Source organism: Chelonia mydas, chromosome 9 (assembly GCF_015237465.2).
Source record: "Chelonia mydas isolate rCheMyd1 chromosome 9, rCheMyd1.pri.v2, whole genome shotgun sequence".
Taxonomy (NCBI): domain Eukaryota; kingdom Metazoa; phylum Chordata; order Testudines; family Cheloniidae; genus Chelonia; species Chelonia mydas.
Window position 1 is genome coordinate 9,923,805 of NC_057855.1, and position 24,115 is coordinate 9,947,919.

General features: G+C 42.8%; 1 long non-coding RNA gene across 1 annotated transcript in view; it reads right to left on the reverse strand.

Moving 5' to 3' along the window:
* Window positions 1–206: 206 nt before the first annotated feature.
* Window positions 207–24,115, reverse strand: part of LOC122461793 — a 170,263-nt gene continuing 146,354 nt past the window's right edge. The window contains exons 3-4 of the long non-coding RNA XR_006283972.1: window positions 2,389–2,500; window positions 207–978 (exon numbers count right to left, since the gene is read on the reverse strand). This is a non-coding gene — a long non-coding RNA (uncharacterized LOC122461793). The remainder of the gene's footprint in view (window positions 979–2,388; window positions 2,501–24,115) is intronic.

Consider the following 24,115-nt stretch of genomic DNA (forward strand, 5'->3'; position numbering starts at 1 on the left):
CTACATTGCAAGAAGTGTCTCATGATTTCTTTTGTTAAGTTTAGAACTTTGTTGCTAGAGCCATTGCTGACATATACAGAACTCCCATAGCTATCAATGGGATACTTAGGACTTCATAGTCAAAGTTTTGCCTGAGTAAGCAGGATCAGACTCCGAAATATTCTTAGCATCCTTAAGAACTCAGAACTCTTATGGTCTAGTCTCCACTGACACATTTTTGAGGGAGTTCACAAACACCATCATAGACCAGAATCATTCAGAACCCCCCATTGTCATGAGAAATTAGTGACAAACTTTGAAATAACTCAAACCAAAGAGACAACAAGACACTTTCCACCATGGATTCTGTTTGGGGGCTCAGCTGGGTCAGTGCATTTTAATGAGACACATTCAAGCAGACACATACACACACTTAAGACACAGAGGACTGTACCTCTAAAAGCCCATTTTTCAAATGATAGATGTCTGTCAACTTTGCAAAAGCCGAGCGTGCAGTGGCTTGATAGCGCAGAATGAAAGCAATCTACAAGTGCAAGTCTGTTTCTTTTGGCAGCGGAAGGAGTTGCTAATGGATTCATCATTTTCTGTTAAGCATGAGTGTCAAACAAAAAAACATTAAGGGCTCTATTCATCTGAATTTCCGGCTTTGCTCTTGCCAGCCACGGAGGCACAGTGGCTGGAAACTCACAGAGTCCAATTCTGATTCAGTCTCCTAATTTCTGTGGCAAAGGCCGCATAGAACTTGGAATTTGTCCTGTTGGTCCTTGTTCCCAGCCCCCCGCCCCCTTCTCCTCTTGCATGAAGGCTCAGAGTCAAGCTTCCCAAGTGACTGCTATCTGTGGAATAGATCCACTAGCCATCATCATCACCCTATCCATCGGCTCTGCAATGCATTCTTAGGAGGAAGAGAGTGTCTCCCGGATGGATAGACTGCTACTGTACCTTTATGCCAATCAGCTCCAGAAAGTTTCAGCCACCCTTCCAAAAAAGAAAAAAGAAAAAGAAAATGAGAAAGGGTAAAAAGTTGAAAGAGGGCCTAGGAGGTGGACTCCCGGCAAGCAGGAAATCAAGTATTCATTTAAAAAGAAAAAGAAACGAGAGTTTAAAGGAGTCTTTGGCTTACCAGGTAAAGGTACCAAGGGTGCCAGAACAGGGGGGGCCAGAAGGCCACTTTTTACTGGCCATAAGGGTGAGTGGGGGGGAGGGGGTAGAGAAGAGCGAGCAGGGGATGGGGTCTAAGGCGGGGCAGGGAAGAGGCGGCATGGAGCGGGGCCTAGGTGAGAAGGGGTGGTCTGGAAGAGTGGCCTCAGGGGATGGCTCAGAACGGGGGTTGGGGCCACAGTTCAGGTGCCAGTGGCCCCCCCACACTTTTAGGAAGCTTCCGCTGCTCCTGGAAGACACCTTAGCGCTTAGGTGATTGAATGTACTTTCAATTACTGTGCACATTTCTGGGAAGGAGGTGAAAAATCCAAATGCCAGTAAGTGGTTCATGCTCTCTATACACACAAACCACTTAAAGACAAGAACCACACTTGTTTTTGAAGCAATAGAAGACAACCTGGGACAGAAAAGGGGAAGGAATGACAGAAGCGCTGGGCAGGCAGGGTGGGAGAAGCCCCAGCGCCCCGACCCTAGTCCGCTGCAGAAGCGTGGGGGAAGCCGCAGCACCCAGACCCTCGCTGTGATCCTGGGACAGGAGGAGCTCTCACTCACTGCTGTGGCCCCGGGGCCATGGCACACAGACAGAGCTTCTCCAGTCTTGGGGCCTCAGTGGAGGGGGGCAGAAAGGAGCAAAAGAGGTTGTGGGGCTGCAGTGAGAGGGTAGAATGGGGGGGACCCTGGGTGGAACAAGGGTGGGCGGGTCCCGAGGAAGGGACAGAAAGGGGTGGAGCTGTGGATAGGGCCACAGGCGGAAAGGAGTAGGGTAGGGAGTAGGGTTGCCAACTTTCTGATTGCAGAAAACCGAACACCCTTGCCCCGCACCTTCCCCGAGGCCCTGCCCGCCACTCACTCCATCCCACCTCCCTCCGTCGCTCGCTCTCACCCATCCTCACTCATTTTCACTGGGCTGGGGCAGGGGCTTGGGCTGTGGGAGGGGGTGAGGGCTCCGCCTGGGGCTGGGGATGAGGGCTTTGGGGTGTGGGAGGGGGTTCAGGGCTGGGGCAGCGGGTTGGGCTGTGGGGGGGCAGTGAAGGCTCTGGCTGGGGTGCGGGCTGTGGGGTGGGGCCAGGAATGAGGGATTTGGAGTGCGGGAGGGGATGCGGGCTCTGAGAGGGATTTGGGGTGCAGGAGGGGGCTCAGGGCTGGGGTGCAGGCTCTGGGAGCGAGTTTGGGTGCATGAGGGGGATCAGGGTTGGGGTGGGGGTGTGGGCTCCGGGGGGTGCTTACCTCAGGCGGCTTCCGGAAGCGGACAGCATGTCCCTATAGCACCGAGGCGCAGGGGCGGCCAGGCGGTTCTGCGTGCTGCCCCTGGCCACAGGCACCACCCCCGCAGCTCCAACTGGACAAAAAGACGGGGTTAGTGGATTTATGGTTTAGTACAACAGTCTGACAGTATCTCACACACCTTGTTTTTGCTTAACATGAGCATTTTCTTCCTAAATCGCTGGAATTGTTTGCAATGGGAGTTTTGCCTGAGTAAGAATGGAATAAAGGGTACGGGGCCTTAGTGAAAATCACCACACCTTTTACCAGCAGAATACTTTACTCTACATAAGCAATAGTTCATGGCAGGGGCTAAAATTACAGCATTTCATTGAAATGTCGTTAGGTTTTGTTTGTTGCCATCATGTTTTCTTAAAAAAAACAAACCCCAGATTGTTTAAAGAACAATTGATATGAGATACCAGACACCCAAAATATTACCTTAACCCCACATAATCATATTTTTAGATGTCTTGTTTCACTACTAGTTTCAATAAGGAATGCACAGAATGATCAAACGAGATTTAGGTAGTAGCAATTATTGGTACATTTCAGATGAGCACAGCATGAAGGATAAGTCTAAAGAAAGATTAAGACCCAAATACTAAGGGAGAAAAAAAATGAAAAGCTAGAGCAAAAAGGCCTGACAAGCAGGAAAGGACTAGCTATCTGCAGGAAGCTGGTATTCTTATGTGAGATGTGAGTGACCCAGTCTAGGCTGGAATGTTATCTCTATGTGATCTACAGAATTTCTCTCTTCACTGTAGTAACTGTAGAAGAGTGAATTAAAGTCTTAAGGGAAAAAATCAATAAAGAAAAAAAAAATGGCAGAAGAAGAACCTTTCAACAGCCGTATAAAAAAAATCTCTTAAATGATAATGGACGGCAAACCAATATTTCTAAGTTTGTGACAAAGAAAAAAAAAAGAACCCCAAAAACCAAAACAAAAAGAGAAGAGAGGATTTTTTTCTTCTTGAAGAATATTTGTCAATGACCTCGTCTAGTGATCATCTCTCATATGGTCAGAGTTGCCCCTTTAAAAGGCCACATTGGGCTTTTCTCTGCCACTCTAGCTCTGAACTAGATTTCTTATTCCTTTTCTCTCAGGGTCTTGAATTATGCCCCAACTACTCTATTGGCACATATTTACCCCAAAAGTCCTGTCTGAAAGTAAAAAGTATATCTGGTTCCTTGAAACCTAGGCAAACAATAAAGGTCAGGAAATGGGTTACTTCAACAACCCCTTGCAGAATTCAGCTTTGTCCTTAACAGAGGACCCCTGCTCCGTGTGTGTCTAACAGCCCCTCCTAGTAAACCTTTGTACTCTTTGGTTTCTACTGGATTGAGCCCTGCTGTACAGGCTCTCAGCATAAGCCTCCTCCTCCTAACTAGAGCACCTCTCTTCTGAGAAAGACAGCTTTTTATACCTGCAGCTGTAATAGGGGCCAGATGAAGTATTTCCTGTTTCTCTCCAGCCTTAATTTAACCTCTTCCTGGCCAGTGGGTATATGTTCCATCACAATACTGGACACAGCCCATCTCTAACCAACGGGAACCTGCTGTTTGTTTTCTTCTGGGGATTCATGCTCCTCTGGCAAGCACATAGTGCATTGAAAGATATCAGCTTAAGTTGGGAATGTCTGAAGTGCACCATTGCTCCCTGCTGGAATCACAAGAAACAGATCATGGTGGATATACCTGCCTGATCCCAATGGATGATCCCTGCTTGGTGTGCAAGAAAAAGGCAAACCCTTATAAAGATCTTGGATATTATACACCAGGGGAAACTTTCTTCTCAATCCAAGTGTTTGAGATGGCTTTAATGCTGTGCACATCAGCAAGAATCACCCTTATTAATATCTATGCTCATTTCTAGTTGTACCCCACAATATCATGGGCTACTCACTGTAGTACAGGTAAGCATGTGCATAAACATTTGCAGACCCAAGTGATGATCACTTTTTTCTTAAATTCTGGTAAAATGGATTCTGCAGCTACCTCTAGGAGTAGTTAATGCCCACTGGGGGGTTGGAAGGGAGAGAAATAGCCTCATCATGGCCTCCCCCAGCGAGGCAGTCAGCAGCAGGAGTCAGTGCCTTGTGCGCAGAAGGCTGAGGTTTCTTGACAGACCATAGGTAAGCCTATCTTTGCTTAGAAAAACAAAATGGATGCCTAGAAAAATTGGAGGGATTCCATTTCCTCTCTTTTGTCATTTCCTTTTTCACTGTTTAGTGGGTGTGTCAATGTATTATGGAGGCTACATCAGTCCTGTGACTTGGGTAAGAATTATCACCATTATTAAAGACAGGTGAACTGAAGCACAGAGGTTTACTTGTCCAAGGTCATACAGCAAGTAAGTGACATACCCAAGAATAGAATCCAGGAGTAGAATTTGACTCGCAGTCCCTTGCTGTAACCACTAGGCACACTGAAATAGAAATCTCTACCACGAGAAAAAGAAATGCATGAGCAGGATTCAGAGAAAGGGAAGCCACTTAAGAAAAGGAGGCACAAACTGTCTCTTATGCGGTTTTGTAAAGCCAACTGTTTAAACATCAGAATAGTGCTGTTGAGTTTTCATCACAATACAGAATCAAAGGTCAAAAGCTGAACGTGTGTGAGTCATCCATCCTTGTGTTTTTATCAGGTGTGTGCAGTCAGTTATTGAAAAATGCCTAGCGTATTTTAAGTCTCTCTTTTTGGGGGTATTCTAAACATAACCCACCTATCCCATAGCCAAATCTCTCACTTTAAACAAGAGGAGTGAGACACGATTAACTGGGTGTTTTAAACAGGTGCAATGTTTAGTAATATTATACACATTTTCATGAGCTCATACTTGGAAATAAAGGAACATATTCCATTTGTCAGGCAGGGGGTTACATCTATTGTATTTCCACAGTTGCTCACATGGTAAAACTTATTTATTTTGTGTGAGGGAAGTTAATATAATTGGGGACCACTGGAAAGACTAACTACTGTTAGGACAAAAGACATTTTTGGATCTGGGCTTCAAGAGAGGTTGTCTTGTTTAAGGATATCTCCTTAAATACCTAAGGATACCAGTTTAGCCTTTTCATTAATCCTGCAGACAGACTGATCAATAGGTCCCTAGAGCAAAATGCAAACACCTCGAGAAGGACAGTCCAAAGAGGGCAAAAATAACTATTTAAAAGTTGTCTTGTCTGGCATGTCTTGTTCTGACAGTGGTGTGAACAGTAGTGACATCTAGTGGTGAAAGAGGCCAACTATCTAAAATCAGAAAGGAAGAGGAAGTAGGTGGGTGGAGACAAAGCCTAAGAGGTGGGTTGACGTCAATGGGAACTGTGTTGCCGTGGAATACTGGGGTTTTCTTTGAATTACCTAGCGTACAACAGAATTTTGATGTACTGGGTATGTGGGGACAATACCTGATACCCATATTGCTTCATATGCCAGGAATGGTGGTAGGAGGTGGTAGAATTTAGGGAGGTGGTAGAATCTCCTTCCTTACAGGTTTTTAAGGTCAGGCTTGACAAAGCCCTGGCTGGGATGATTTAACTGGGACTTGGTCCTGCTTTGAGCAGGGGGTTGGACTAGATGACCTTCTGGGGTCCCTTCCAACCCTGATATTCTATGATTCTATGATTCTATGATGAATGTTCTTTTGGGAACACAGAAGGGGTTAATCAGGAACTGTCCCTATGTACCAATGATGAGGTGTCTGTCCATTAAAAAAAATTAACTGTGCCTTTTTGGAAAGGAAGTGACAAGTGAATGATCTACAGATGCCACCGAAATGGTACTCTTTCCTGTGACCTTTCAGGAAAACTCAAGGTTATGGTAATCAAGACATTTCCATTCCGTCTTGAAATGAAAGCTTGCTCTCTTACTGTTGTGATCACAGTGAGGAATGACTGGTTGCCATAATAACAATGTGCACAATGGCTGATTGACTGGGTGACAGCATCTAACTGCGTGTGTGCATCACACAACCAAGCTAGAGAAATTTGTGGGACTGTTGACAACCCCTTTTCTCCTTCACTCAAATACCTTTGTTACCCACCTGAGGAGCAAGCCCCCCAAATCAAAACCAAGTCAAGTGGAATAAATGGAGCATGCCCGGTACAAAGCATCCATAGTCACTGAACAAAAGCTGATAAATGTAAGGAGTGTACACTACAGATCAGGGATAGCTTTACCATATACAGAGTATCAACAAGTTAGACAGGTTTTACACGACTGTTTAATGTCATTTACTATTTAACAAGAAAAGTCACCACAGCAACTACTACATCACAGAGAGTCAGGACTGCTGCTTGACAGTGTGTTTAAAACAGCACAGGTATAAAAAGATAGTCCGTAACAAAGTCAAATTTCTATACTGATTTGATATTAGGTTGGGAGAAAAATCAGATTTCCTATCCAATGTTATTTTCCCCAACAGTACATTTTAATTCTGTGGTGGAAAGAATCTACAATACGTACACAACATACACGGTTGTGTTGCACGGTAGAACATTTTTTTTTTTTTTTGCCATGTTCAGAAGGAGTGAGACCAGGTCATCCCAGATGAGTGTTGTTAAAAGCTTGATGCCATACCATCATGTTTCCATACATAACACAGATATTAAAGAAACATCATTTAAAAGATGTTCTAGAACATCTGGAGAAGTTGCATGCCATGATTTGTTGGATCGAGGCTGTGTGCTCCAGCAGACGAAACATTGGACTGGGACCCGGGAGACCTGGAACTTGACCTTCTGCGTGAGTCTGGGGAAGTCACTTCAACTCTCTGTAACTCTCCTTCCCCATCCGGTGTCTGTCTATTTAGATTGTAAGCTCTTAGGGGCGGGGAGTGTTTGTGTGTGTCAGCACAGTGGTCAGCATAATGGGCCCCCCAATCTATGTTGGGACCTCGAAGTGCTACGGTAATAAAAATCATAAGTATTCCTGGGGCAGTAAAAGTAGGTGCTATAGTTATGCTTGACCCTCCTCCAACTGACTACAAAGGGTGTAGGATCAACCCTTGTGAGTTCAATTTTAAAAGGGCACAGAGAGGGCCACATAATTTATATAATGATCTAAAATAGCTCTCTCTGTAGCAAAAAATGTGACAATTTTAACATCTGATATCTTGGTTCCTTCTAGAAGGCTGAGGCTTCATCTGCACTAGGACATAGCACCACTTCAGCAACTGGTTGGCAGCAATCAGCTTAGCTGAACTGGTGTTGACCACAGTTTAGTTTAAGCGTAGACAAGGACAATCCATGGTCAGCATCAATTCAGTGAACGGTGGTTAAGGCACAGGGGTTAATTATGTTTAGTTGAATGACTGTTGATCAAGGAAATGGAAACAAGGCCTTACTTTCTGATGGGAAGCTGGGAAATTTCCTATTTTGAACTCTGACAAGATGCAAAATATTGGACATTAAAGTAATGACACAACAAAAACTTTTACTTATCCAAGACTGAACATTGCTCATCCTGGGCCTTGGGCAGATGTAAATACAGTGGAGAGAAAAAAAATCAGATCCGGCGGGAGAAAGGGGAGATTTATCTGCAGCAGGTTGATCTTAAAAATGTGATGGCTGACCAAATGTTCGAAAAGTTAGAATAATTCCTTGGGGAAGATGGATTTAGTTTGTCAAGCGAAGGCAGGATGGTCAAAGGTGAGGGGGCATGATAAATTCATCCAGCAACCACATACATGGTGTTTACATAATTTATACTAGTATATTAATAAGGACATATTACAGCACAATTACGATAACTTGGCCCTGATTTCTCCTCCTCTTGGGGACCAGTTTCTGAAGATCTGCCCTGCCCCTACTTCACATTAGAAACTGGGTTGGAGTTCTCTTCGAAAAATGTCTCTCCAAATGCCTGTATCCCCCTCTCCCTTATGTAGATGACAGAGAGCTCCTCTCATGACTCCCTCTTATGAGGGGTCATCTCTCCTTAGCTCTTCCTGCAGGTAGGGAACAGGCTTGGCAAGGCCTGGTGTGAGCTCTGCCAACCTTATTCTGTCTAGCCTCCAGGCAAGAAGAAGCGGAGAGAGTATGGGAAGCAGAGGGTGAACCAGATATTGAGGGATATTGACTCTTTGCTGAATGTGGGAGCAGGGGCAGGGTGCTGGGAGTCAAGAGGAAATGGGAATGATGGAAACTGCCGATAGGTGAGGCAAAGTTACTGGGAAGAGGTAGAAATGGGGAAGGTACAAATTAAAGACAGCAGCTAAGGAGGGACTTCAGAAGAGGAGGAAGCTGGGGGAGTGGTAGCTTGGGACAAGGGAGAGGGGAAAGTCAGTCTGATCCATGTGGGTAGGTATGAATAGCTGAATGGGGAGGAAGAATCTGCCTGGCTGGGGTGAGAGGAGACAGAAAGAAAATTCTTCCCGGGGGTGATGTTTCTTCATCTACTGCTTGTTTCTGGAGTTGCTCTGTCCAGCATTCAAGGGCTGGAGCATGAGTTTTGCTGACACCTGGTCAGTAAACACAGGGAGAAGGTGGCTTTGTAGAGGCTGAATAAATGGAGTGAGACCCTAACCAGCCTCAATTGAGCACACAACACCTGGAGTTAGTATCCAAACTCACCCCCTCATCCTAAGCAGCTCCTTGGGAGCTCAAGACAGTAACAGTATTTAAATCTCAGTCTAAGCTTCTTGCTTGAGCTCAGTGATCCTTGAGGTTTTCCTTCAGGAAATTCTGTCTCCTAGCTCCCTGCTCTCATTGAGATGGAAGGAAGAACATGGCTTAGATTAATATTAGGGCAATATATTCAAATAAGATCTGCTAGGACTTAATGGCAGTATCCTCCTTTCTCCCAGTAGGAGAAATATACTAGCTTGGAAAGTACTCCTAATACAGATAAATGATTGCGTCACATGCAGCCTTTTCAAATATTTCTTTTAAATGATGAAACACAAAAGCAGAGCATCGTGCCATCAATTGTTAGAGCTGCATTTGGGGCCTGATCCTGCACTGCTTGGATGGGAATTTTGCCTGAGCGAAGCGAGGCGGGATTTGGCACTCAAATGCACACAGCTCCACAGCATTCGTGCAGCTCCCGGTTTATCAGCATTGAGCTGCACCGAGTTTGAACGGTCCACCGATGACTGAACTGGTTAGGAATACATCTGAACAGCAGGCTGAATACTCAGCGAGGTATTGTGGGTAATTAGAGATTAATTACAATCCCATAGTTTGTATCATGGATCAGGGTCAGCACGGGGTCAGTGCACATGGCAAACTTAGAGAGCTGTGACTGGATGGATGACGCCAGCTCAGAGCGGCTCAGGAAAGTGAAGCGTATAGAAACAAGGAGCCAGTGAGACTAGAGAGTGGACTCACAGCCAGGGTGCTGGCGACAGCAGTCACACTGAGTTGTGGAGCCTGGAGGCAATGAGAAATGTTAACAAGCAGCAGAGAGAACACAGCTGCACTAACTACCCTTCTGCAGTCCTGACTTCTCCAATTAACTTTCTCCAGCCTTTCTGAGATTTGGGAAATCTGGGGCACAATCCTGTTGTCAGAGAAAGCAGGTTAAAAGAGAAGGGGGGGGGGGAAGCCTCTCCTGCTTAATATGTATACTAGGTTCTTACTGAGGGCTTAATCCAGGAAAATGTTTTTGTCAAGTTGAGGTGGGATTTTCATCAGTTTGTATTAAAGGAAGGATGCACGTGCATCTCTGAGGCAGAACGCAATCATCAACAAGCCCCCCCCCCCCCCCCTTTGCTAGAGCAATTTGTCATATTTCTGTGACAAACAAGGTTCACAAACCAGTCTAGGACAGAAGAAGGGGCAGCCTCATATCCTGAATAGGCAAAATGAATATACTGATAATGCAATAACGGGAAGATCCAGAACGGCAGCATTTGGTGAAGACAGGAGTATATCAATACAGAGCTGCGTAACTGGTCTCTCTGGCAATTAGTTATGTGCAGGAAGTTTTTTTTTTTCTTTTTTAAATAAACCATTACAAAAAATTCACTGACTGTCAAAGTAAAAAGCTAGTTTGTGGTATTCAGAGATGGAGGAAGAGGGGACTGGTTCTTGCAAGGGACAGCTGGTATATAGAGGATATACCCGTTCTCTTGTGTGCCTTCAGCCGTATCTGCAGGTGGCTACTACTGCTGTGCCTTACTGAATGAAGATCTGTGTAAATTCCTAAACATATGATCATCAGTTCCTCTCTGTATAACAAGGGAGTATTTTCCCCTCTGCCTGGATTTCATTTCCACATGCATCTGTGCACTTTGCCTAAATCCTGCCCAGTGCCGGGAAGCACTTCCAATTATTCTTTATAATTTCAGCAGGAGAGGGACACTAATATTTAGATTAATTATTAAAAAGACACAAAAATGTGCTCGAGTTCCTTTTTCGATGCATGGATCTTGGACACAGGACATTTCAGAAGTTTATATTTACTGATTATAACAGTAATAATAAGTGCATTTATTGAGTGCTTTGCATCCAAAGATCTCAAACCATTTTATATAGAAGTGGGTCTCCATTATTATCTCCCTTTGCTGGTGGGTAAACAGAGAGGTTAAGTGACTTGGTCAAGGTTATGATAATACCTAACTATCCTGCCTCCCAGCTCATTGCCTTATCCATTGAACCGCCACTGGTATCAATTTTCTTCTCCCAGATACTTAGCATAAGGATGGTCCTAAGGTTTGTGGGTCCCTCTCTGAAGATGTGGACAGGCCTCAGGTAGACATCTGACACCCAAAGAGAGATGAAGGTGAATTCAACATTTGCGGTGGGGATAAGTTGTGGGTATCTGAGGCACTTGCCACTGGGAAAGATACAGCAGCTGCTGGGGTATGTGGGAGGGAAAGGGAAGTAGAGAATAGATTCAGTTGCTTAGGGACTTGGGTGAGGTAGGGAGAGGTCATATTGGCCCATTGGTGTTTGCGGGAGGTTGTAGGGAGGCAGCACTTGGATATTACAGCAGTATAAATGCTTATAGAAAGATAGGTGAATGGGTGGGTGCTGGAAAATAGAAAATTCAGAAGTTGCATAATTAGCACATTCCTTGCCTGTCCCTGAGTCAGCTAACACCTGCATACCCAGAGCTGTGAAAGCTTCAAAGACCTACCCTGTGCCATCTCCAGAATATACCCTTACACAAACAGTACAGTACAGTAATAGACCTCAAACTCTGCAGTATCACAAATATAAGATGCATTGTTTGGGATCACTAACAGAATACTGTGGATTGATTGTGAGGTTGCTGGGTTTTTTTATTAGCTGCAGTAGTAACCCAGTCACTGTGTTTTATTATTTACTGGAGCTCTTCTTATGCTTTCACCAATGATAAAATAATCTATCTACTTCAATCCAAGGGATACCCAAGCAAAAACGACATAAGAACGCGGTATCAAAGAACTTCTCCCCATGTTTGGCACTGCACAAAATAGATCTGAATAAAAAGTGTTTGAAGTATAATTTGAAATGCTTCCTTTAAAAAATTGCTTATTTTTGTTCCATATAGGTGTATATATTTGTATGTATTTCTGTATGTATACATAGATGAAATACACACACACACACACTTACGCCTGTTGGCTCCAAGAATTGGGGGATTTCCTGACACTAAGCACTATTGTTAAGTGCATTAGTGCTTAGCACAGTGGGAGCTCCTGACCTGCCTGCACCAAAGGATTAAACCAAATGACACATTTTTGCTTACATCCATCTCTGAGTGGGGAGGTCAAGGGTGATGGGTTGAAGGGACAGCTGCAGTGTGCACAATGCTCCAGTCCCTTTCAATATATCAGAGATTAGCTAATATACAGTTAATTTGAATAGCACAGCCCCCCACCTCAAAGGACACTGTACATGTTGTCCTTTTATGAATTTTGCATTATGGATGATGTAGTTTTCCAGGGAGCTTAGCTCATAGGACAGAATCAGGGCCCAAACCACAACTCCCATAAAGCAATGCACACAGACTGGGAAATGTGGTTTAATGTTTTGTTGAACTGGTTCGAGATGAATCGTTTGGTCTGAAAACTGTTGTGTGAAAGCTGTTGCAAATGAAACCATCTGAGAACCATTTTCAAAACCATAGTCCCAGGCTTGACAAAACTAAGGCCTGGTCTGCACTTGAAAGTTTTATTGGCATAGCTATGTTGGCTAGGAGTGTCACTTTTTTTTTTTTTTTAAACGGACACAGCTATGCCCCGTGGACACAGTTATACTGGCAAAAAAGTCCTTTTGCTGGTATAGCTAATTTTGCCCAGGGAACTGCTATAAATAGGGCTTTTCCAAATTCAGGGTCCATTCTGGTCAGTTTCACGGTCATGGGATTTTTTAAATCGTCCATTTCATGATTTCAGCTATTTAAATCGGAAAATTTCACAGTGTTGTAATTGTAGGGGTGCTAACCCAAAAAGAAAGTGTGTGTGTGTGTGTGGGGGGGATCACCCTACTACTACTCTTACTTCTGCGCTGCTGCTGACAGCAGGCGGCCTTCAGAGCTGGGCGGCTGGAGAGCGGCGGCTGCTGGCCGGGAGCCCAGCTCTGAAGGCAGAGCCACCGCCAGCAGCAGCGCAGAAGTAAGGATGGCAGAGTACGGTATTGCCACCCTTACTTCTGCACTGCTGCCTGCAGAGCTGGGTCCTCAGTCAGCAGCTGCCACTCTCCAGCCGCCCAGCTCTGAAGGCAGCAGCGCAGAAGTAGGGGTGGCTCGGTATGGTGTTGCCACCCTTGCCTCTGTGCTGCTGCTGGCAGGGTGCTCCCTTCAGAGCTGGGCACCTGGCCAACAGCCACCGCTCTCCAGCCCCCCAGCTCTGAAGGCAGTGCAGAATTAAGGGTGGCAATACCATGACCCCCCCTAAAATAACTTTCTGACACCCCCCCACAACTCCCTTTTGGGTCAGGACCCCCAATTTGAGAAATGCTGGTCTCCCCTGTGAAATCTGTATAGTATAGAGTAAAAGCATACAAAAGACCAGATTTCATGGGTGGGAGACCAGACTTCACGGTCCGTGATGCGTCGTTTTTCATGGCCGTGAATTTGGTAGAACACTAGCTATAAACTATTCTGGCAAAAGGACACATTTATGTATATTGAGTCTACACTAGAAGAGTTTAGTATATTTACAAAATACAAATTTTTCAAAATTATTTGAGTCCTATTTATTACAAGATCACCCTTCGCGACAAATTTATCTGTTTTAAATGTCTACTTCCATGCAAAATTAACCAGTATCTTTTTCTTTATATGTGAGATCACATTGATATATTATTAAAAAAATATTAATCACTACTGTGGAAAGAACTAATATAATCAAGTAATTAATAAGTAATTTGAAAGTAAAGAACATATCCATAGCTTACTATTTCTCATTCAGATACAGCGGAGTATACTTTCTTAGTCATCACTGTTGACCAGCTAGTGGCTAACCACTCGGTTATGTGAGACTTCCCAGACCATATTTCAGAAATCGAAGAAAGTCAGCTCATGTTTCATGGAAGTAATTAGACAGGCCCAATGGCTAATTATACAGGGGCATTACAAGGATGATTGACTATCATTTACTTAGTATGAGATAGGTGTATTTTTTCCCCCAGAAATACATCTTTATGGGTCTTCTTTGATGCAAAAGTTTGAAAGCTGTGCTAATGCAGTTGGAAAAAAATATTAATGAACAGCAAACAGATTGTGTGTAAATTTCAGCCCTGTGGGCAAGTCATGTTTGTGTCTGCTCAACACAATCATTGCATATTTTCTTCAGCACATGTTTGCATCATCCCATAGTAACTTTGTGACGCAAATGTCCTCACAGGGCAATGCCAGCCTGGAAGCGTACAGCGGTGAACTCCTGGCCCCAAGAATTCAATGGGAATTTTGCCCTTGACTTCTGTGGGGCCAGGACTTCACCTCATGTGCCTAACCATGGAATGATGCTAACAGGAGAAGACTCAGACACACAATGACTCTGCCAAGAAAAGTCAATGCTTGAAGCATGAGGAGGAGAGGGGCCGGCTGTTTCCCAATGCTCCAGGGTTGGGTTGAAGGTTCTCCATAGTGCCTCCCAATTGCCCTCTGGAGCATTTTACCAGGGTTCTAGAATCTGTAGAGCTGTGGCTGCTTCCATGGCCTGTGCTCTGCATAGTCCCAGTGTGGCCTTTCACTCCAGCCTGTGAGGAGCTGGCTCAGAGACGCTTTCTGGGGTGGAGAATTCTGCTAGCGGAAGTTTCAGAAGCGTCTCTACAGAGTTGAGTGGCTTAAGGGCCTTCTGGTTGTTTTCAGCACCTCTGCTAAATTCCACTCTAGGGAAGTGGTGCTAATGACCCTATCATCATTCTATTTATTTTGATTGAACACAGATAAAAAGACACCTATCCCACCTTCGAGGTGCCCTGACAAATTATGCGAAATATAACTATAACAAAAAGGTGTAGTAGAGGGGAACAGGAAACTGGCAGTAGAAGCCCACAAAACCCAACCCCCTTCCACAGTGATCTAACCGAATACCTCTAAGGAAAACAAATTCACTTGGCAGGAGAGGCGGACGGGGGAGGAAGGGAGGCACCTTTCGCCAAACCATCCTTGTTTTCTAAATAAACTGAAAAAGTGCAGATAAGTGCACTCTAATCACTGTTTCAGACTTGCAAAATTCTACTCATCGGCTTGTGACAGATAAGTAATTCTTCTTTATGGTCAAATAAAACATTTACTTTTTCATCATCACCACCCTCATCATCCTTGTGGGTGAGCAGATTTTGTACCTGGGCTGGCAAATTTTCAAGACAAATTTACAAAGCTGAATGATTCATTTGCATCTGGTATTCATATACCATAGATAGGCTTCATAAAATCTTAAATGATTATAGTTAATAAAAGTGAGATCCAATGACAGACAGCAAAATACAGTAAACGTGCAATTAGAGACGATGTATCAGTTGAGTAATGAATATGAAGCTAATTAAAATTCTACTACTTCCCACAAAAAATGGTAACTGAAGTGTCATTCAGCCTTCCTAATCATTCTTTAAAATATTATACAGGGTACATAAAAATTCCTGATATGTCATGTACATTTCATTATTATGTAACGGGATAAATTTCACTCTCTCCAACTCATGTACATTTTTTACTGTTTTTCTGTGAGCCAACCATCATCCAACATTAAGGATGGTAAATAACACCATAATGTTCTATTTCAGAGTATAAGCCACAAGTTCTGTATTTTCTTATATCTTGTATTAGGACTGAGCTAACTGGTCTGGGTAAAATAAATTAATGATAACTAGAGCTGAATGAATAATTTACAGCAACCAATTTATTAGACAGATTTTGCTTCTTTTTCTCTTTGCCAGTTGCTTGCAAGCATCTTACAATTATCTTGATTTTTTTCCCTTGAAATGATTCACTGCATAATTCCAACAAATAATGTAGATTGTGCGTGCATGGTTTGTTATAAGGATCTGGTTCTCAGAAATCAAGCCATGAGGGTTAATTTTAATTGGAGAGACAGAAAATGTGGTGTATTTCTGGGCTATTTCACAGAGAAGAAGGGTGGTCCAGTGGTTAGGGCACTAGGCTGACCCTCAGAAGGCCTCCGTTCAATTCCTTCCTGAAACACAGACTTCCTGTGCCTTCTTGGGTCAGTTACTGTCTCTTTTGTGCATTCTTTCCGCATCTTTAGAGTGGGGATACTAGCACTTCCCTATCTCACAGGGATGTTGTAAGAATAAATACATTAAAGATTGTCAGGCATTCAGACCCTGTGGTAATAGGGGCCATATATGAACGTGAGATAGAGTCTGTTTCCTGATCATATGAGCGTAGAATCAAGTTTTTGATACCAAAATTAACTTAAAATGTGTTGTTCCCATAAACACTCCTGCCAGCAACTTTGTCCACTATAATATTCACAGAAAATGAATCCAAAAGGGATATGAACATGGTTTATGTACATTCATTTAAAATTGCAACAAAGCGTCACATAAAACTGGTTGAAGTATTTATCCAGATTTCATTAATCGGATTTTATTAGCCCGTTGTTGGTCACATAGAGAAGATGCTGAACACAATATGCTTGAGTCCTTCACTGGGCAATCTGAATTTATGTACTCATGACATGCGGTGTGGATTTTCTCTTGGAAACATACTTAGCTATAAGAGTATTCCATAGACTAGATGACCTCCTGAGGTTCCTTCCAGCCCCACATTTCTATTATTCTAAACTACAGCAGCAAGAATATTCATTACACGCTTAGTGGCAACAGATCAAGATAATGTATGGTTAATACTCACTGGGAAAAGTACACAACATGTGCAGAATTATTAGCATAACAAGTTAAAAATAATTAACCTAAGAACATAAAAATGACCATACTGGGTCAGACCAAAGGTCCATCTAGCCCAGTATCCTGTCTTCTGACAGTGGCCAATGCCAGGTGCCCCAGAGGGAATGAACAGAACAGGTAATCATCCAGTGATCCATCCCCTGTTGCCCATTCCTAGCTTCTGGCAAATAGAGGCTAGGGACATCATGCCTGCCCATCCTGGCAAATAGCCATTGATGGACCTATCCTCCATGAACTTATCTAGTTCTTTTTTTAACCCTGTTATAGTCTTGGCCTTCATAACATCCTCTGGCAAAGAGTTCCACAGGTTGACTGTGCGCTGTTTGAAGAAATACTTCCTTAGCTTTGTTTAAAACCTGCTGTCTATTAATTTCATTTGGTGACCCCTAGTTCTTGTTTTATGCGGAGTAAATACCACTTCCTTATTTTCTTTCCCCACACCAGTCATGATTTTATAGACCTCTGTCATATCCCCCCTTAGTCATCTCTTTTCCAAGCTGAAAAGTCCCAGTCTTATTAATCTCTCGTCATACAGAAGCCATTCCATACCACTAGTCATTCATTCATAAATATTAAGTATCTCATACAGGCCATATTATGAAGGTCAAATGCAACTGGTATGAGTTTCAGGACTATTACCATATTAAACTGAAGATTTCTCAGTTATCCTGCAGATGTAAGTCACATTCGCAGCATTATTATTAACAACAAATGTGTGTGAGAGAAAGGAAGAGTGATTGACTATATAGGCATCAAGATAGAAAAGTATGTGGTCAGCAAACGCACAAACTTAAGTGGTGGTAAGAAGAGAGAACCAGAGATAAGACAAAGTATAAACATGTGACCTTATGCAGGTTTAAACATCTGGAAACCAGTTGAACAGTAGCTTAGCAGAGAAATGTTGGGCATGAGGGTAAAGAGGTTTTGGGCAAAGGGAATGCTGGGCTTGAGAGAATCCAGCATGGGTGAGTTCAGCTAGGTTCCTTCAAGCCTCTGCACAGTCACCAGTGGCATTGCTTTTGGTTTTGCCTAGTATGTAACTGGAAGCTTCTGCTACTAGGCAATTCTAAATGGCAACATCTCCTGATAGATGGGTCTGCTTTGAGTCCAGCCAAGGCCCCTGGGCAGTTCACTCTGGACTGCTCTGATGGAGCCTCTCCCAGCAGGTTTAAACAGTGCATCCATGGATTTCACTAGTACTACGTGTTCTTGGTGATTTGTGATTTCACTACTATCTATACGCTATCAGTTCTTTTGCAACTGTCTAGGGTTTACTGGAGCAATGGTCTGATTCATTATGGAAAATCCTATGTTCCTAAACATCATGCATCTTTGGAAACAATGCTCAATAAGGTTATCAGATATAAAGTACATTATTTTAAATTAGTGGGGGAGCAGAGAACAGCCTCGAAGTAAGGTCTTTAGCGTTCAAGTAGACAGGTGGTTTCTGAATTCCAGCTCAGGCAAACTCCCTTTGAAGTCAATGGGACTATTGCCTGAGTGATGCCTGCAGGATTTGGAATATGCCAAGAGGTTAGTCACTTCATTAAGACAGAAACTGTCTTAGAACATGTACATACTGCTACACTGGGAGCGCGTGAGTCACATCAGGCACAGCTGTGCTGTTCTAATCCTCTCTAAAGCAATAATTAGTGCACTACCTGAGTTAGGCACTGGATAATTTCAGAAAATGGTAAACAATTTTGAAAGCATTAGTCAGGCAAGCCCAGATGTTTCGCACAATTTCCAGAGGGCATATGTGCATGACACAGATATTTTCCCAAAATTATTTTCCACACACTCCTCAACAACTGAAAGAACATTTCTAAGTGATTATCACATTCTCCAGTTTACCGAGATGCATTGACTGAACATATGTGTCCATTGTGCTGTTAATGAGCATGACTCTACAGGTCACTTGTGACCCATCACAACGTCTCGACAAGTGCTGTGGTCAATTAACTGTCATCTTCCATCAATACCAGCACCTTCATGTTTCTGATGCTTTTATTTAGTCAGCTACTCAGGGCATTGACACTAGATAGCATTGATTCTTGTCCCATTTTCTGAGTCATCTATAAATAATATACTTTCATCCCTTTAGATATTCGACTTCACTGAAATTAGATTGGACTGGACCCTGTCGAGTTTTCATGGCGACATCAGATATAATTTTTAATCCTTTTCAGATCACATCCTTCAGGCTCTTTATGTTATGTAACAGTGTAAATTCATAAGGACGTTAACATTAAAAGAGTGAAAGGTGAATAGATATTTCTGGTAGATCCTTTGTATAGTGAATTAAAATGTGTGTATTCCAAAATAAGCAAACAAACACACAAACAAAAAAAAGCAGTGACAAGGCAGTAAAATAGTAGCTTGTAGGCTGGTCGATTCTGCTTAGACAATGCATAAAATTTTCAGACACCAGAAGGGGCAGTTGCAGTAGAGTGAAAAGATGGAATTATTGGAAAAAATATGACTCTTTCAAGTATTTTCAAGGCACCCAGCACTTTTGTATCTATGTGAGGTGTGTGTTTTGAAGCTAACGCCTGTCCTATTATCATTATTAATATTTGCATTACAGTAGGACCTAGGAGCTCCAGTCATGAATCAAGACTCCATTGTGCTAGGAGCTGTACAAACACAGAACAAAAATATGGTCCCAAAAGAATTTAGTCTTGGAATTCAAAATGTTGTAATACTGTGTGGCTTCTTAAGTCTCTTGTTTTCTAAATTATACTCAACTTTTTTCAATTTTAGAGCTTCCTGAAAACTCTGCAATGAATAATTTATCCAATAAATGTAACCTTTTTTTCTTTTGGCAGAATGTCTAACAGCTGATCATGATTTTATTGACTTTATTCATTATTCTCTTTGTGTATTTCTTTTGCTTGTTTTTTGTTCCATGGATTGATCATGAACAGTTCTCTGTCTATGCTCCATGATTAGTTGTGACTGATTAGATAAGCCACATGGTATTGTTTCTGTTCCCCAATTGGACAATGGCACAAATATTCACAACGTACTTGCCCCAATGTACATAAACATTCATACCAGCAAAAAGACCACACAGACATTTCTGGAAAGCAAACACAAAAAAGGTGCAAAGACAACAAAAACTCTGAACATTTCAAGTGGATTTTTATGGACACATTTCTGCATTATTCACACAGCTCTAATGTGTTTCTGCAATCCCTCTATAGCAGCCATTGTCTTAAAGAGATTTCACACTGATAAACAAGGGTAGTTCTATCACCCCCTCTCTTCGTGCAAAAATCACACAGTGAATAGTTTTAAAGGTAAGCATGTTTTCTATTAACACTTCATCACATTCTCTTTCTTTGGTGTCCACATTACTACTCTCTACCTCTTCCATTTGGGACTTTCCATGTCTGGCTTTGCTGTCTTTCTGAGCACTGACCAATTGTCAGATTCTTCTAATTCCTCCCTCTTCATAGCCCTGGCCCAAAAACAAGTTGACAATGTTTGGTGACCTTTTGTACTATCATTAAATCTTCATTTGTTTTAAAATGGATTCTTTCTTTCTGGCACACATTGCGCTAGAGTATCAAAACCACAGGTGGCCAGTCTTGAAAGGAAACTCCACAGTGGAAGATGTGAAGGGAGCAACATACATTCAAACAGCAGCAACCACTAAAAGCAGAAGCAACCGATGAGTTGGCATCCGTATGTTCTGGTTTGGTGTACAAGATCTTTTTTCATGAGAGCAAACTGAAGATGGGCTAGCTTCACCACCACCAACCACGAACAGTGCATGTCCCATCCCCCAGGCTTCTGCAGGAGCAGGTGTGATGCAGGATGAATTTTATCCTGGTGGGAGGTGGGACTTTACCAAGGGAGGGCAGGCTGCTTACCTATCTGGGACTGAGCAGTCCCACCACTAAAATGAGTTACTAACCAATCGATTAGATCCTAGGACTCCCCTGTTTGAATCTCTATAGCTTTGCATATCAAGTTTAAACTTCTCAGCTGGAATTTTCAAAAGAACCCAAGGAAATCTGGCACCCAAATTCTATTGAAATCCTTTAGATTCATCCTTGCCTCCAAGGACCTGCACAACGCCACCTGGTTTATATCCAATTTCCTATCATGTCACCTTCTGCATCTCCAACTGCCCCACCCTAATTTATCCCCTCTTATTGCTCCTGTCTGCATATCTTCTGCCATGCTGCTTCATGCACTGAAGGATTTCCAAACTCTGATGTTCTCCATTCTCTTCTCATTCATATCCCACACAAACATTAGCCCATAGCAGTCAAATGTCCAGTCAAATGTCCAAATATTTTATAAGAAGGGGATGGAATCCACACTGCAGCACGTCAGTGGCAGAAAGTCTACTGGAGCAGTTGCTGCAGTAGTTCAAGTCAGCTGCATCCTCTACTCCACTGGGATCATGGATGCCAAAGATACAGTCCATGCCAGAAGATGCACTGATTCAGTGATGCTCCTCGGCAGGCTCCAGCAGTGAGGTTCCTACACAGTCCCAAGAGTCAAAGATGACCCAAGGGTTGCAAACCAGAGTATCAGGGATGACAGTGGTGTTATCAACAGTCATGGAGACTGGCCATCGTGGTCCGTGAAGGTTCAGCAGGACCATTAAGAAGTGTGGCTTTGGACATGTTGAAGAACAATTCTACTTTGAAAAGTAAATGTGTAAAAATGGCACCTTCACAACAGACCTGCTACCCCTGTGTGCTGTCTTGAATGCTGAGGTAAGTGGCAAAAATATTTTGTTGTACTGCTTGCTTTTTATTTTTGTTAGCCCTGCAGACTTGAAATAGCTATGGGAGAGCAAACAGAATTCTATTATTTGCGATATATTGATAGAACGGTTTACTAACTACCATTTAATTGCACCTCTGAAAATCCACAGAAGACAAGAAAACTGCATAATTGTCCCTAAAGGCATGAACTGAAGACAACAGAGTTGTCCAGGTATAGCCAAAATTTGGCCTGCAGAAACTATTACTGCTGATGATGTGCTAGAAGGAAAAAAAGAACACAGTTTAACCCTCAGAACACAGGTTGAACATTTGAGCTGGTTTCTCTTATATAATTCACATGCTCTCCCTTCTTTCTTGTTCCTTCTTGCCTTCCCTGCCACTGCCTGCTCCCTTCGACTTCTGATCCATAGGCATGAAGATAAGGGGTGAAATCCTGGCCTCACTGAAGTCAATGACAAAATTTCCGTTTACTTCAGTGAATCCAGGATTTCACCCTAGGTTTTTGGCAAGACGCTGGGACTGGACAGGGGGTGCTCACTCGAAATTGCCCTGTTCTGTTTATTCCCACTGAAGCATCTGGCATTGACCACTGTCGAAGACAGGATACTGAGCTAGATGGACCACTAGTCTGATCCAGTATGGATGATCTTATACTCTTATGTTCTCTGTAACTGCAATAGCCCTGACTCTACCTTTACACGGCTAGATTCTGATTCTTCCAGAATCATCTTGAGAGATATGATTGCAGAGAAGGAATCAGCAAAGCTACCATCATGGTTTCATGAGCAAATATCTGGGCTTTGTCAGAGGTGAATCACACCTATAAAAATGCCCAGATGGATAAATCTGAGTGTAACTATTCTCCTAATTCAGGTATTTAGCACTTGTCACAGTTCTGCTTACTTCTGCTATCTGCTCTCAAAAGTAGCAGCCCAAAACTTGTTATAGTAAAACCCAAATAGGTAAGTTCCAGCCATTTTTTGATGTGTTGATACTGTTTTGATTTGATGTTCCTTTGTTTCTTAACAGAAAGGTAAGCAGATAAGTTTGAACTTAGAAGCAAGGTTCACTTAATTTTGCCAAATCAGTAGGAATTGTGTTCCTTGTCTGCAGCCCATGAATTCCTTATGAATTTTAAATTTGCCGAAACAACTATTTGGCGAAGACCAAATAATTGAATTTCTATTCACCTTGCCAGATGCCCTGCCCTTTGCCAATAACAAAAGGATTTAAGATAGAAAGTGCACTATTTAGCCATCATTAATCATTCATACTGTTCAAACACATCATCCAGTAACTGAAGAGGGGTTAATGGTAGCTAAGCTTGAGTCTGTTGTCAAAAGTAGGTTTAACTTTCTATGAACTCACTGGACACAAAGAATGCAGCCTGCTTACTATTCTGAATGTCACCAGCTAGCAGCAAACTGATGACTACTAATGGTAATTAAATACCTCTGAAGCTATTTGTACCAATAACAAAGAGTTACTGTCAGAACTTGAATGAGGTCCATCTGCCCATTTTTAAAGAATGTTAACATTATGTAAGTGATAAAGCAGATGGCAACCCAAAAAGAAAAAAAAAGCAAAGATTTGTATTATAGACCTTTATTTGGGATTTATTCTTGATTCCCTAATGTTTCCATTCAGAGTCAAAAGCTTAAGAACAACATCCTCATACACTTTGGTTATTTAATGTCAGATTTTCTCAGTATTTACCTCCTTCCATAAAATTAACCCCCAAGAAAATATTTTCTGGCCATTTTGTCTCTGTTGGTAAATCCTACTAAGTTGTTGAGGAAAGCACATCCTAATTCTCCTCAGCTGATACCCACCTAGTATTGGAGAATTCCTTATAATGTGATGGCATTCCAATCGGAGTTCATCCCACTCCCCTGGGAAGAGCAGGGAATAGGACTTCCCAAAGAGAGGGACACAGCTGCTTGACATTCTTTCTTGATGGGCTGAACAGCCTGAAAACTTCCAAAGCACATCCATATGTGTATTTAACTCAGCAGTGTAAGAGGCATCTCTGGGATTCAAGCACAGTTTCTTTCATCAATGACTGAATTACTCCAGCAAGATGTTTACTAGTGCATTGAACAACTGTGATTATCCTTGTGATATTATATAGGACAAAAGCTTTTGAAAAGACATAGCTAAATGTATTTAAAACTAAGGGGGTATATGGTTGGTTTCCCCCACTCTCTTGATGTCTTAGGCATTTCTATAGTGCCCATTACCATAGTATCTGAGCTCTGCACAGAAGAGGTACGTAGTCAAGAGAAGTATGTCAGTTTTCACCAGCTCTCTGGTCTTTCCAGTTCACTTCCTAAAAATATTGACTTAACCAAACACTGAAGCGCTTGGGCCAGGCTGTATGCAGCCCATGCACCAGTGTGCAAGATTGCAGAGGGTACAGAGTCTCCCTTCAAGGCAGCAGGGCCCAATCCCATTGGGGAGTTCTGGCACTGTTCCTTCATGAAGACTAGCTACTTTACCTGAAAGAGGGTAAGGGGTGTCAGGCCCTCTCCACACTGGCCAGCACAGTCATCTTCTCTGCCATTATCAGACTGAAGACTGGAATGAGTGGTTCCCACCACAAAACCCTATTTTTCCCCCGTCCACTTCCTCCTA